Here is a 10,707-nt window from a genome sequence, read left to right on the forward strand (position 1 = left end):
CAACAAGTAACATACAAAGGAAACCCCATACATTTAACAGCTGATCTTTCAGCAGAAACTCTGCAGGCCAGAAGGGAATGGCAAGATATATTTAAAGTACTGAAAGGGAAAAATATACAACCAAGATCATTGGATCCAGCAAGGATCTCATTCAAAATTGATGGAGAAATCAAAAACTTTTCAGACAAGCAAAAGTTAAGAGAATTCAGTACAACCAAACAAGCTTTACAACAAATGTTAAAGGAACTTATATAGTCAAGAAATACAAGAGAAAAATATCTAAAAAATCAACCCCAAACAATTAAGAAAATGGCAATAGGAACATGCTGCTGCTACTGCTAAGTTGCTTCAGTCGTGTCCGACTCTGTGTGACCCCATAGACAGCAGCCCACCAGCCTCCCGCGTCCCTGGGATTCTCCAGGCAAGAACACTGGAGTGGGTTGCCATTTCCTTCTCCAATGCATGAAAGTGAAAAGTGAAAGTGAAGTCACTCAGTCGTGTCTGACTCTAGCGACCCCATGGACTGCAGCCTACCAGGCTCCTCCGTCCATGGGATTTTCCAGGCAAGAGTACTGGAGTGGGGTGCCATTGCCTTCTCCGAAGACAAACACTAACAGACATAAAAGGAGAAATTGACAGTCACACAATAATAGTAGGAGACTTTAACACCCCAATCACACCAATGGACAGATCATCAAAACAGAAAATTAATAAGGAAACACAAATCTTAGATGATACATTAGATGAGATGGATCTCATTGATATCTTCAGGACATTCCATCCAAATGCAGAATACACCTTCTTCTCAAGTGCACATGGAACATTCTCCAGGATAGACCACATCTTGGGTCACAGAAAAAAAAAAAATGTAGGCAATAAGAGAGAAATGATGGGAGATAGGGAGATATAAAGGAGTCCCAGGAGATCCAACATCCAACTATTAGGTTGGTGCAAAAGTAATTGCGATTTTTTGCATTTGTTGACATGTGCTGTTTGATATTGGAACATTCTAAATAAATGTGGTTATGTTGTACATAATTTTAATACAAATTTCTCATTTTATGTTTTTTTTTTTGCTAATGACATTACTTGGTGTTTATTTTATTTTTATTTTAGAATAGGGAAATGATATTAAAAATTTGAGCAACTTTCTTGAGTTCAGAGTGGGTCATAAAGCATCAGAGACAACTCTCAACATCAACAATGCATTTGGTCTAGGAACTGCTAATGAATGTACAGTGCAGCAGTTCAAGAAGTTTTGCAAAGGAGACTGAGAGCCTTGACCAACTGAGTGTCATCATCAAAGCTGATCCTCTTAGAACTACATGAGAAGTTGCTGAAGAATTCGGCTTTGACCACTCAATGGTCAACAAGCATTTGAAGCAAATTGGAAAGGTGAAAAAACTTAATAAGTGGGTGCCTCATGAGCTTACCAGATATCCAAAAAAAAAAAAAAAATGTCACTTTGAAGTGTTGTCTTCCCTTATTCTATACAACTGTCTGCAATGTGGGAGATCAGGGTTCCATCCCTGGGTTGGGAAGATCCTCTGAAGGAGGGCATGGCAACCCACTCCAGTATTCTTGCCTGAAGAATCCCCATGGACAGAGAATCCTGGCAGGCTGCAGTCCATGGGGTCGCAAAGAGTCAGACACAACTAAGCAACTAAGCATAGCATAGCATATTCAATGCAACAACAATGAACCATTGCTCGATCAGATTGTGACCTGAGATGAAAAGTGGATTTTATACAACATCTGGTAATGACAAGTTCAGTGGCTGGACCAAGAAGAAGCTCCAAAACACTTCCCAAAGCCAAACTTGCACCAAAAAACAGGTCATGGTCACTGTTTGGTGGTCCACTGCTCATCTGATCCACTATAGCTTTCTGAATCCCAGAAAAACCATTACATCTGAGATGTATGCTCAGGAAGTCAATGAGATGCACCAAAAACTGCAATGCCTGCAGCCAGCATTGGTCAACAGAAAGAGACCAATTCTCCTCCAGAACAGCACCCAAGCACACATCACACAACCCTCACCAACCTCTACCACTTCTTCAAGCATGTCAACAGCTTTTTGCAGGGAAAACGCTTCCATAACCACCTGGGGGCAGAAAATAAATGCTTTTCAAGAGTTTGTCAAATCCCAAAGCAAAGATTTTTATGCTACAGGAATAAACAGACTTATTTCTTGTTGGTAAAAATGTGACTTGTTGACTGTAATGGTTCCTATTTTGACTACTAATGATGTGTTTGAGCCTAGCTATAGTGTTCTTGCCTGGAGAATCCCAGGGATGGGGGAGCCTGGTGTGCTGCCATCTATGGGGTCACACAGAGTCGGACACGACTAAAGTGACTTAGTAGCATAATGATTTAAAATTCATGGTCTGAAATGATAATTACATTTGCACCAACCTAATAATAAGAGAGAGAGAGACAGGAAGACAGAGCAAGAAGACAAGGAAAGGGGAAGGAAGAGAACAGAACAGAAGAGAATAGAATAGGAGAAAAAATAGAGGAATAAAATATATCAAAGAAATAGTAAAATTCCCCAAGATAGTTTCTGCAGTGAATAACATTTACATATTTATTTTATGATAGGTAATCTGTTTCAGTTCAGTTCAGTTCAATCGCTCAGTCATGTCCAACTCTTTATGACCCCATGAATCGCAGCACGCCAGGCCTCCCTGTCCATCACCAACTGCCAGAGTTCACCCAAACTCATGTTCATCAAGTCGGTGATGCCATCCAACCATCTCATCCTCTGTCGTCCCCTTCTTCTCCTGCTCCCAATCCCTCCCAGCATCAGAGTCTTTTCCAATGAGTCAACTCTTCACATGAGGTGGCCAAAGTATTGGAGTTTCAGCTTTAGCATCAGTCCTTCCAGTGAACATCCAGGACTGATCTCTTTAAAATGGACTGGTTGGATCTCCTTGCAGTCCAAGGGACTCTCAAGTTTATTGGTTCTTATTTCACAGAATCAACCCATGGACAGTATCAGAAGATACCATTTTAATTATAGAATTGAGCATAGATCTTATGAACCTTGACAATATGTACATTGGGATTTAATGCTGATGGTTTGGGAGGTGAAAACAGGAAAAGAGATCTGATGAAAGTATGAAAACCCTGCTGTCTTCACACTAAATGGCATAGACGGAAGATAAACTGTTTTAGGATAATAAATTTTGAGAATATTATTTAAAGTAGTTAATAGTAACCAAGAGAAACCCTAGAAATAAGTTTATGTCTGACTAAATTGAAAGGCAGAAAAGACAGGGGCAGGATAATACTGTGTGCCTGACAAAATTACTGAGGCAGACAGCCTCCAAGATGGCCCCCACTGATCCCTGCCTCCCACTACTACAATCCTCTGTATAATCCCATCCCAAGATGTAGGCTGGGCCTAGTGATTCACTTCTAACAAATTAGAACACAACAAAGTGATATTACTTCTTAGATTTGGTTACAAGAGACTTTGGCTCCATTGAGGGGACCCACTTTCACTTGTTCTGAGGAAAAACAGTTGCCACTTGGTGGTTGCTGACATTACAAGGAAAGTATGGTGGCCTCTAGCTGAGGAACTGAATCCTATCAACAACAAAGTGAGGGAGCTTGGAAACAGATCATCCTTCAGTTGAGAGTTCAGGTTCCACCTGACACCTTGATTGCAATTGCATAAGAAGTCCTCCTGCTCCTTGGAAGAAAAGCTGACTAACCCAGAGAGTGTAGTAAAAAGCTGAGACATCACTTTGCCAGCAAACTGATGATCCATGTTGTCAAAGCTATGGTTTTTCCAGTAGTCATGTACAGATGTGAGAATTGGACCATAAAAAAGCTGAGCACCAAACAATCGATGCTCTGATTTGTGGTTCTAGAGTAGACTCTTGAGAGTCACTTGGACAACAAGGAGATCAAAGCAGTCAATCCTAAAGTAAATCAACCCTGAATATTCATTGGAAGGACTGAGGCTGAAGCTGAAGCTCCAATATTTTGGCCACCTGATGTGAAGAGCTGACTCATTAGAAAAGACCTCGATGCTAGGAAAGATTGAGGGCAGGGGGAAAAGGGGGTGGCAGAGAATGAGATGGTTGGATGGCATCAGTGACTCAATGGACATAGTTTTAGCAAACTCCAGGAGATGGTGAAGTACAGGGAAGCTCGGCATGCAGTAGTCCTTGGGGTCGCAAACAGTTGGACAAACTTAGTAACTGAACAACAAGTCTCTGAGATGGAGGACTTAGATAAGCCATGCCTGAATTTCTGACCCACTGTAAGATTGTTGTTGTTTTTGTTCAGTCACCCAGTCATGTTTGACACTTTGTGACCCCATGGACTGCAGCATGCCAGTCCTCTCTGTCCATCACTATCTCCTGAAGTTTGCCCAAGTTTGCGTCCATTGCATCAGTGATGCCATCCAGCCATCTCATTCTCTAACACCCTCTTCTCCTTCTGCCCTCAGTCCTTCCCAGTATCAGGGACTTTTCCATTGAGTCAGTTGTTTGCATCAGATGACCAATAAACTGGAGTTTCAACTTCATCATCAGTCCTTCCAAAGAGTATTCAGAGTTGATTTCCCTTAAGATTGACTGGTTTGATCTCCTTGCTGTCCAAGGGACTCTCAGGAGTCTTCTTCAGCACCATAGATCGAAGACATCAATTCTTCAGTCCTCTGCCTTCTTTACAGTCCAGCTCTCACAGCCATACATGACCAATGGGAATACAATAGCCTTGACTATTCAGACCTTTGTCGGCAGAGTAATGTCTCTACTTTTCAACGCACTGGCTGCCTCTTGAGAAATCAGGAAGGAAGCAACAGTTAGAACTGGACATGGAACAACAGACTAGTTCCAAATCGAGAAAGGAGTATGTCAAGGCTGTATGTTGTCACCCTGCTTATTTAACATATATACAGGGTACATCATGAGAAATTCTGGGCTGGATGAAGCACAAGCTGGAATCAAGATTCCCAGGAAAAATATCAATAAACTCAGATATGCAGGTGACACCAGCCTTATGGCAGAAAGCAAAGAAGAACTAAAGAGCCTCTTGGTGAAAGTGAAAAAGTTGGCTTAAAGCTCAACATTCAGAAAACTAAGATCATGGCATCTGGTCCCATCACTTTATGGCAAAGAGAATAGGGAAACAGTGGAAGCAGTGACAGACTTTATTTTGGGGGGCTCCAAAGTCACTGCAGATGGTGACTGCAGCCATGAAATTAAAAGATGTTTACTCCTTGAAAGAAAAGTTATGACCAAACTAGACAGCATATTAAAAAGCAGAGACATTACTTTGCCAACAAAGGTCCATCTAGTCAAAGCTATGGTTTTTCCAGTAGTCATGTATGGATGTGAGAGTTGGAGTGTAAAGAAAGCTGAGCTCTGAAGAATTGATGCTTTTGCACTGTGGTGTTGGAGAAAACTCTTGAGAGTCCCTTGGACTGCAAACAGATCCAACCAATCCATCCTAAAGGAAATCAGACCTGAATATTCATTGGAAGGACTGATGCTGAAGCTGAAATTCCAGTACTTTGGCCACCTGAAGTGAAGAACTGACTCATTTGAAAAGACCCTGATGTTGGGAAAGATTGAAGGTGGAAAGAGAAGGGGATGACAGAGGATGAGATGGTTGGATGGCATCACCGACTCAATGGACATGAGTTTGAGTAAACTCCGGGAGTTGGTGATGGACAGGGAGGTCTGGCATGCTGTAGTCCATGGGTCACAAAGAGTCAGACATAATTGAGCGACTGAAATGAACTGTCTAGTTTTGTCATAGCTTTTCTGTCAAGAAGCAAATGTCTTCTGATTTCACGACTGCAGACACCATCTGCTGTTATTTTAGAGCCCAAGAAGAGGAAATCTGTCACTACTTCATGTATCACTGCCTTGTCCTGATGAAGGGGCTTGCATAACTCAATGATGCTATGAGCCAAGCCATGTAGGGCCACCCAAGATGGGTGCATCATAGCAGAGAGTTCTGATAAAATGTGATTCACTGGAGGAGGAAATGGCAAACTACCCCAGTACACTTGCTGTGAGAACCTCATGACCTCTTTAAAAGGACAAAAAGATATGACACCAAAGTTAAGTCCCCCAGGTCTGAAGGTGTCCAATATGCTACTGGGGAAGAGCAGAGAACTACTAATAGCCACAGAAAGAAGGAAGCAGCTAGGCCAAAGCAGAAATGACACTTAGCTGTGGATGTGTCTGATGATGAAAGTAAAATCCAATGCTGCAAAGAATCCGATGCTGCAAAGAATAGTATTGTGTAGGAATCTAGAATGTTTAGTCCATGAATCAAGGTAAATTGGACGTGGTCAAGTAGAAAATGGTAAGAATAAACATTGACATCTTAAGAATCAGTGAACTAAAATGGGTACGAATGGGCAAATTTAATTCAGATGACCATTATATCTACTACTGTGGGCAAGAATACCATAGAAGAAATGGAGTAGCCCTCATTATCAACAAAAGAATCCAAAGTGCAGTACTCGTGTGCAACCTCAAAAATGACAGAATGATCTCGGTTCATTTTCAAGGCAAGCCATTCAACATCACAGTAATCCAAGTCTATGCCTCTACCAGCAATGCCAAGAAGATGAAGTTGATCAGTTCTATGAAGACCTAAAAGACCTCTTAGAACCAACACCAAAAAAGATATTTTATTAATCATTGGGGATTGGAACACAAAAAATAGGAAGTCAAGAGATACCTGGAGTAACAGATAAGTTTGACCTTGGAGAACAAAATAAAACAGGGCAAAGGCTAACTGAATTCTTCCAAGAGAATGCATTGGTCATAACAAATACCCTTTTACAACAATACAAGAGATAACTTTACACCTGGACATCACCAAATGATTGTAAGATCAATGTACTAAAAATTAACTCATTGATTTAGAATGAAAACCAAAGATGCCCAGGAATGAAAAGAACATGTGCAAAAGTAAGGAAAATATTATTGCAAACACAATAGACCCCAAAAAAAAGTCCAAGTTAAGGAAATAGGTATCTTTCAGGACAAATGAGAACAAATGAAGTCAAAGTAACAATTAACAAAGAGAATAACATTTTCCCAAACTATAAAAAGGGCTCAGTGTGTTGCATACAACATTGATGAATAGAGCCTCATGCTTAGCAATCACCTGGAAAAATAATTTCAGGGAGGCAGAGGGGCAAAAGTTTTCCAATGTTTGAGGAAAGCTTATAAACTCGCTCTCCTCCAAGACACTGGCCACCAGAAGCGTGAAGCTGTCTATAAAGTTTTGAAGAAAACTGATTGTGTTCTAAGGTTGTTTGTGTGCAAAAGACACTGAAAGGCATCCTGAAGCATTAAAAAGCTATCACAATAACCCATCAGCTTTTCTTAAAAGCCAATATGCAGAGATAAACTCTACACAATTGAATGATCAATAAAAATACTTGTTAAGAAAACTAGGATACAAGAGGTCTATGGGAAAACAGTGATATCAGTTAAATATGTGGAATAAAATCTAAATAAAAGCATGATAATATGTATCTGATACTTTATTATTCATAGTAAGGTTCAAAAGTGATTTAAATTTTAATAAATTAGATGAATACATGATATAGTTTAGAACCTTTTAGGAAAGTGAAAAGCAACCAATAGAAGAGTTTATCAATTAAATTTTACTGTATAACAAACCACCGTAATGCTTACTGGCTAAAGCCCCCTCCATTTATTTAGCTCATGATTCTGTGGGTAAGCAGTTTAGGTTGTGTTCAGCCAGGCAGTTGTTCTGTTCTCAACTGGCCTCACTGATGCTCCAAGTTAAGCTGCCAGGTGGACTGGAAACTAACTAGTTTAGGACAGTCTCTGGTCTCTGCTGGGACAGCTCATCTTTTCTCCATGTCATCATGCTTGTGCCAGCATGAAAGCCTAGGGTTTTTCACGTGGAAACAAGAGGAAGTTTCTAAGAGAACAATTCCAAGTATGAAAGGCCCCTTGAGGTCCAGTCCCAGAACATGATTACACTTCCACTGCATTTTTTTTTTAGTCAAAGAAAATTACAAGTTCAGCCTAGACTTGAGGGATGGAAAATTTGACTCTAACTCCTAATGGGAAATTTTGCAAAATTACTCTGCTAAGAGAATGGAGATGGGAGAGAAATAATTATGACCAATTCTGCAACAGTCTACCATAGCCTGATATCTGGCCATACTTATTAACAACCCTCTCACAGGCAAAATATACTCACTTTTCCTGAGACATCCCAAAGTCTAATTACTGCATAATGCTCTAAGTTCAGAATCTTGACATAGCCATCTGATCTGAATGCCATTCCTTTTGACCTAGAGATCTCCAATCTAAAAAGCTAAATTATCTATCTCCAAAAACCTGATCACAATAGTGAAACATACCAGGGTAACCACAACAGACATTCCCACTCAAAAAAAGAGAAAGATAAAAGGTGCATACCATAGTCGTGGTCCACAGAAATTCTGAAATGCAGCAAAGCAAATATTTCTAGGTCCCCCCACTCAGAGATAGCTTCCTTGATTAAGGCACAAGTCTGATCCTTAAAAGTAGTTTCTCAATAAATGACCCATGACTCTAGCCTCTAGATGTCTTTTCTTCTTTTTTTTTAATCATTTTTTAAATTTTATTTTATTTTTAAACTTTACATAATTGTATTAGTTTTGCCAAATATCAAAATGAATCTGCCACAGGTATACATGTGTTCCCCATCCTGAACCTGTCTTTTCTTCTTAATCCTGCCACATCACCATGAGTATAAGCTTCCTTGATGACATTTGGCCTAGAAGTCTCTTGTCCCCACAGGTGACAGCCAGACAATCCCCAGAAGAAGAGCTATCTTATGAGTATGTGAAGGAGTCCTGTGGAGCCACTGAAGTTCACTCTACATTGATGTCTCACTGACTATGAGTTAAATAAATGTTGTTTGGGGCCATTTAATTTTAAGCTGGCTTGTTACACAAAAACTGTAGCCCTCCAGGCTCCTCTGTGCATGGGATTTCCCAGGCAGGAATACTGGAGTGGTTGCCATTTCCTTCTCCAAGGGATCTTCCTGATCCAACCCACATCTCTTGCATTGCAGGTGGATCCTTTACCACTCAGCTGCCAGAGAAGTCCCTTATATAGGTTATTGTATCCTAAATAAATCAGTTTTATTCATAGTTCAATAATTTATAAATATCTGTTCTTTTATTTTCGTGTATTTGTAATACTACTGTTATACTGTTATATATTGTATATCGTAATACTATTGTCCTAATGCTAAAAAAATATAACAGTATACCTACTTCAGGAGATAAAGGAAAGAATATCATAGTCATTATAAAGAGAGTAAATAAAGTCAAAAAGAAGACAAAAACAAGATGACAGAGGATCAAGCATATCATTCATTACATAAAAAATAAATGAGTTAAATCCCTCAGGTAAAAGACAAATACTCTCATTAGGCTCAAAACAAAATTTAACTGTATGTGGCTAATAAGAAACATATCTAAAATGACACAATAGAGAATTGTCCAAAATAAAATAGTCAAAAAATTACTAGGTAAGTAGAAACAAAAAGAAATCAGGGATTGCATTATTATTATGTAACTAAAGACCCAAACTTTAAGTAGTCTCTTTATTTTTTAGAGAAGATAAGTCAATAATAAATATAAAACTGTTGTGAATACTTATTAACATCATCAAAATATATAAATAGTATTACAAATACACAAAAATAAAAGAACAGATATTTATAAATTATTGAACTATGAATAAAACTGATTTATTTAGAATACAATAACCTATATAAGGGACTTCTCTGGCAGCTGAGTGGTAAAGAATGCACCTGCAATGCAGGAGATGTGGGCTGGATCCCTGGGTCAGGAAGATCCCCTGGAGAAGGAAATGGCAACCACTCCAGTATTCCTGCCTGGGAAATCCCATGCACAGAGGCACCTGGAGGGCTTCAGTCAGTTCATGGGGTCCCAAAAAAGTCAGACGTGACTTAGCAACTTAAGAAGAAAAAAAAAATAATCTCATACAAAGAAAACAATGTTATTCTCAAGCATCCTTTGAACATACTAAAATTTGATCATATAGAAGATAACAAAGAAAACTTCAAGAAAGTCCCAGAAATAAAAAAGTCAAGGGCTCATTTTCTGACCGTAAGGCTGAAGGCCTTAATTCAGGAATCTATGTATGGGCTTCGGAAAATCTATGCATCTCTTAACACTGTATCATGTGTTTATGAGCATTTTTCTCAGTAGTGAGTGCATAGTTCTCATCAATTTTTCACAAGACTGACAAATGATCCCAATCTCTCATAAACAATGACATTGGGAACTAATAAATACAATCTGAAATGAAAAATTAAAATCCCAGGCACACAAAATCAGTTCATTTTTAAAAAGAATAAGCATTAGTATTAAATTTAATATGACACAGATACTGTTAAAACTATTGCTTCCATTTAATTAACAGGTGTGTGTAAATGGAATTGCTTTGGGTTTGAAATTAGACATAAAGTTTCATATTTATTAATCAGTAATCCATAAATGAAAGCATAGTGAGCCCACAATGCATTTCACAATATGTTCTTGTTCTTTGAGTACATTTTTCGTTGAGGTCCTTTAATGGACTGGAACCTGGTGGTCCGGAGCCGACCAATAAGAAAGTAAAGGAGAGAGAAAGAGGCTGATATTCCTTGGTTTACACAGAAAGCCAA

The sequence above is a fragment of the Bubalus kerabau genome, chromosome 3, assembly GCF_029407905.1.
Source record: "Bubalus kerabau isolate K-KA32 ecotype Philippines breed swamp buffalo chromosome 3, PCC_UOA_SB_1v2, whole genome shotgun sequence".
In the NCBI taxonomy this organism is placed as follows: Eukaryota; Metazoa; Chordata; class Mammalia; order Artiodactyla; family Bovidae; genus Bubalus; species Bubalus kerabau.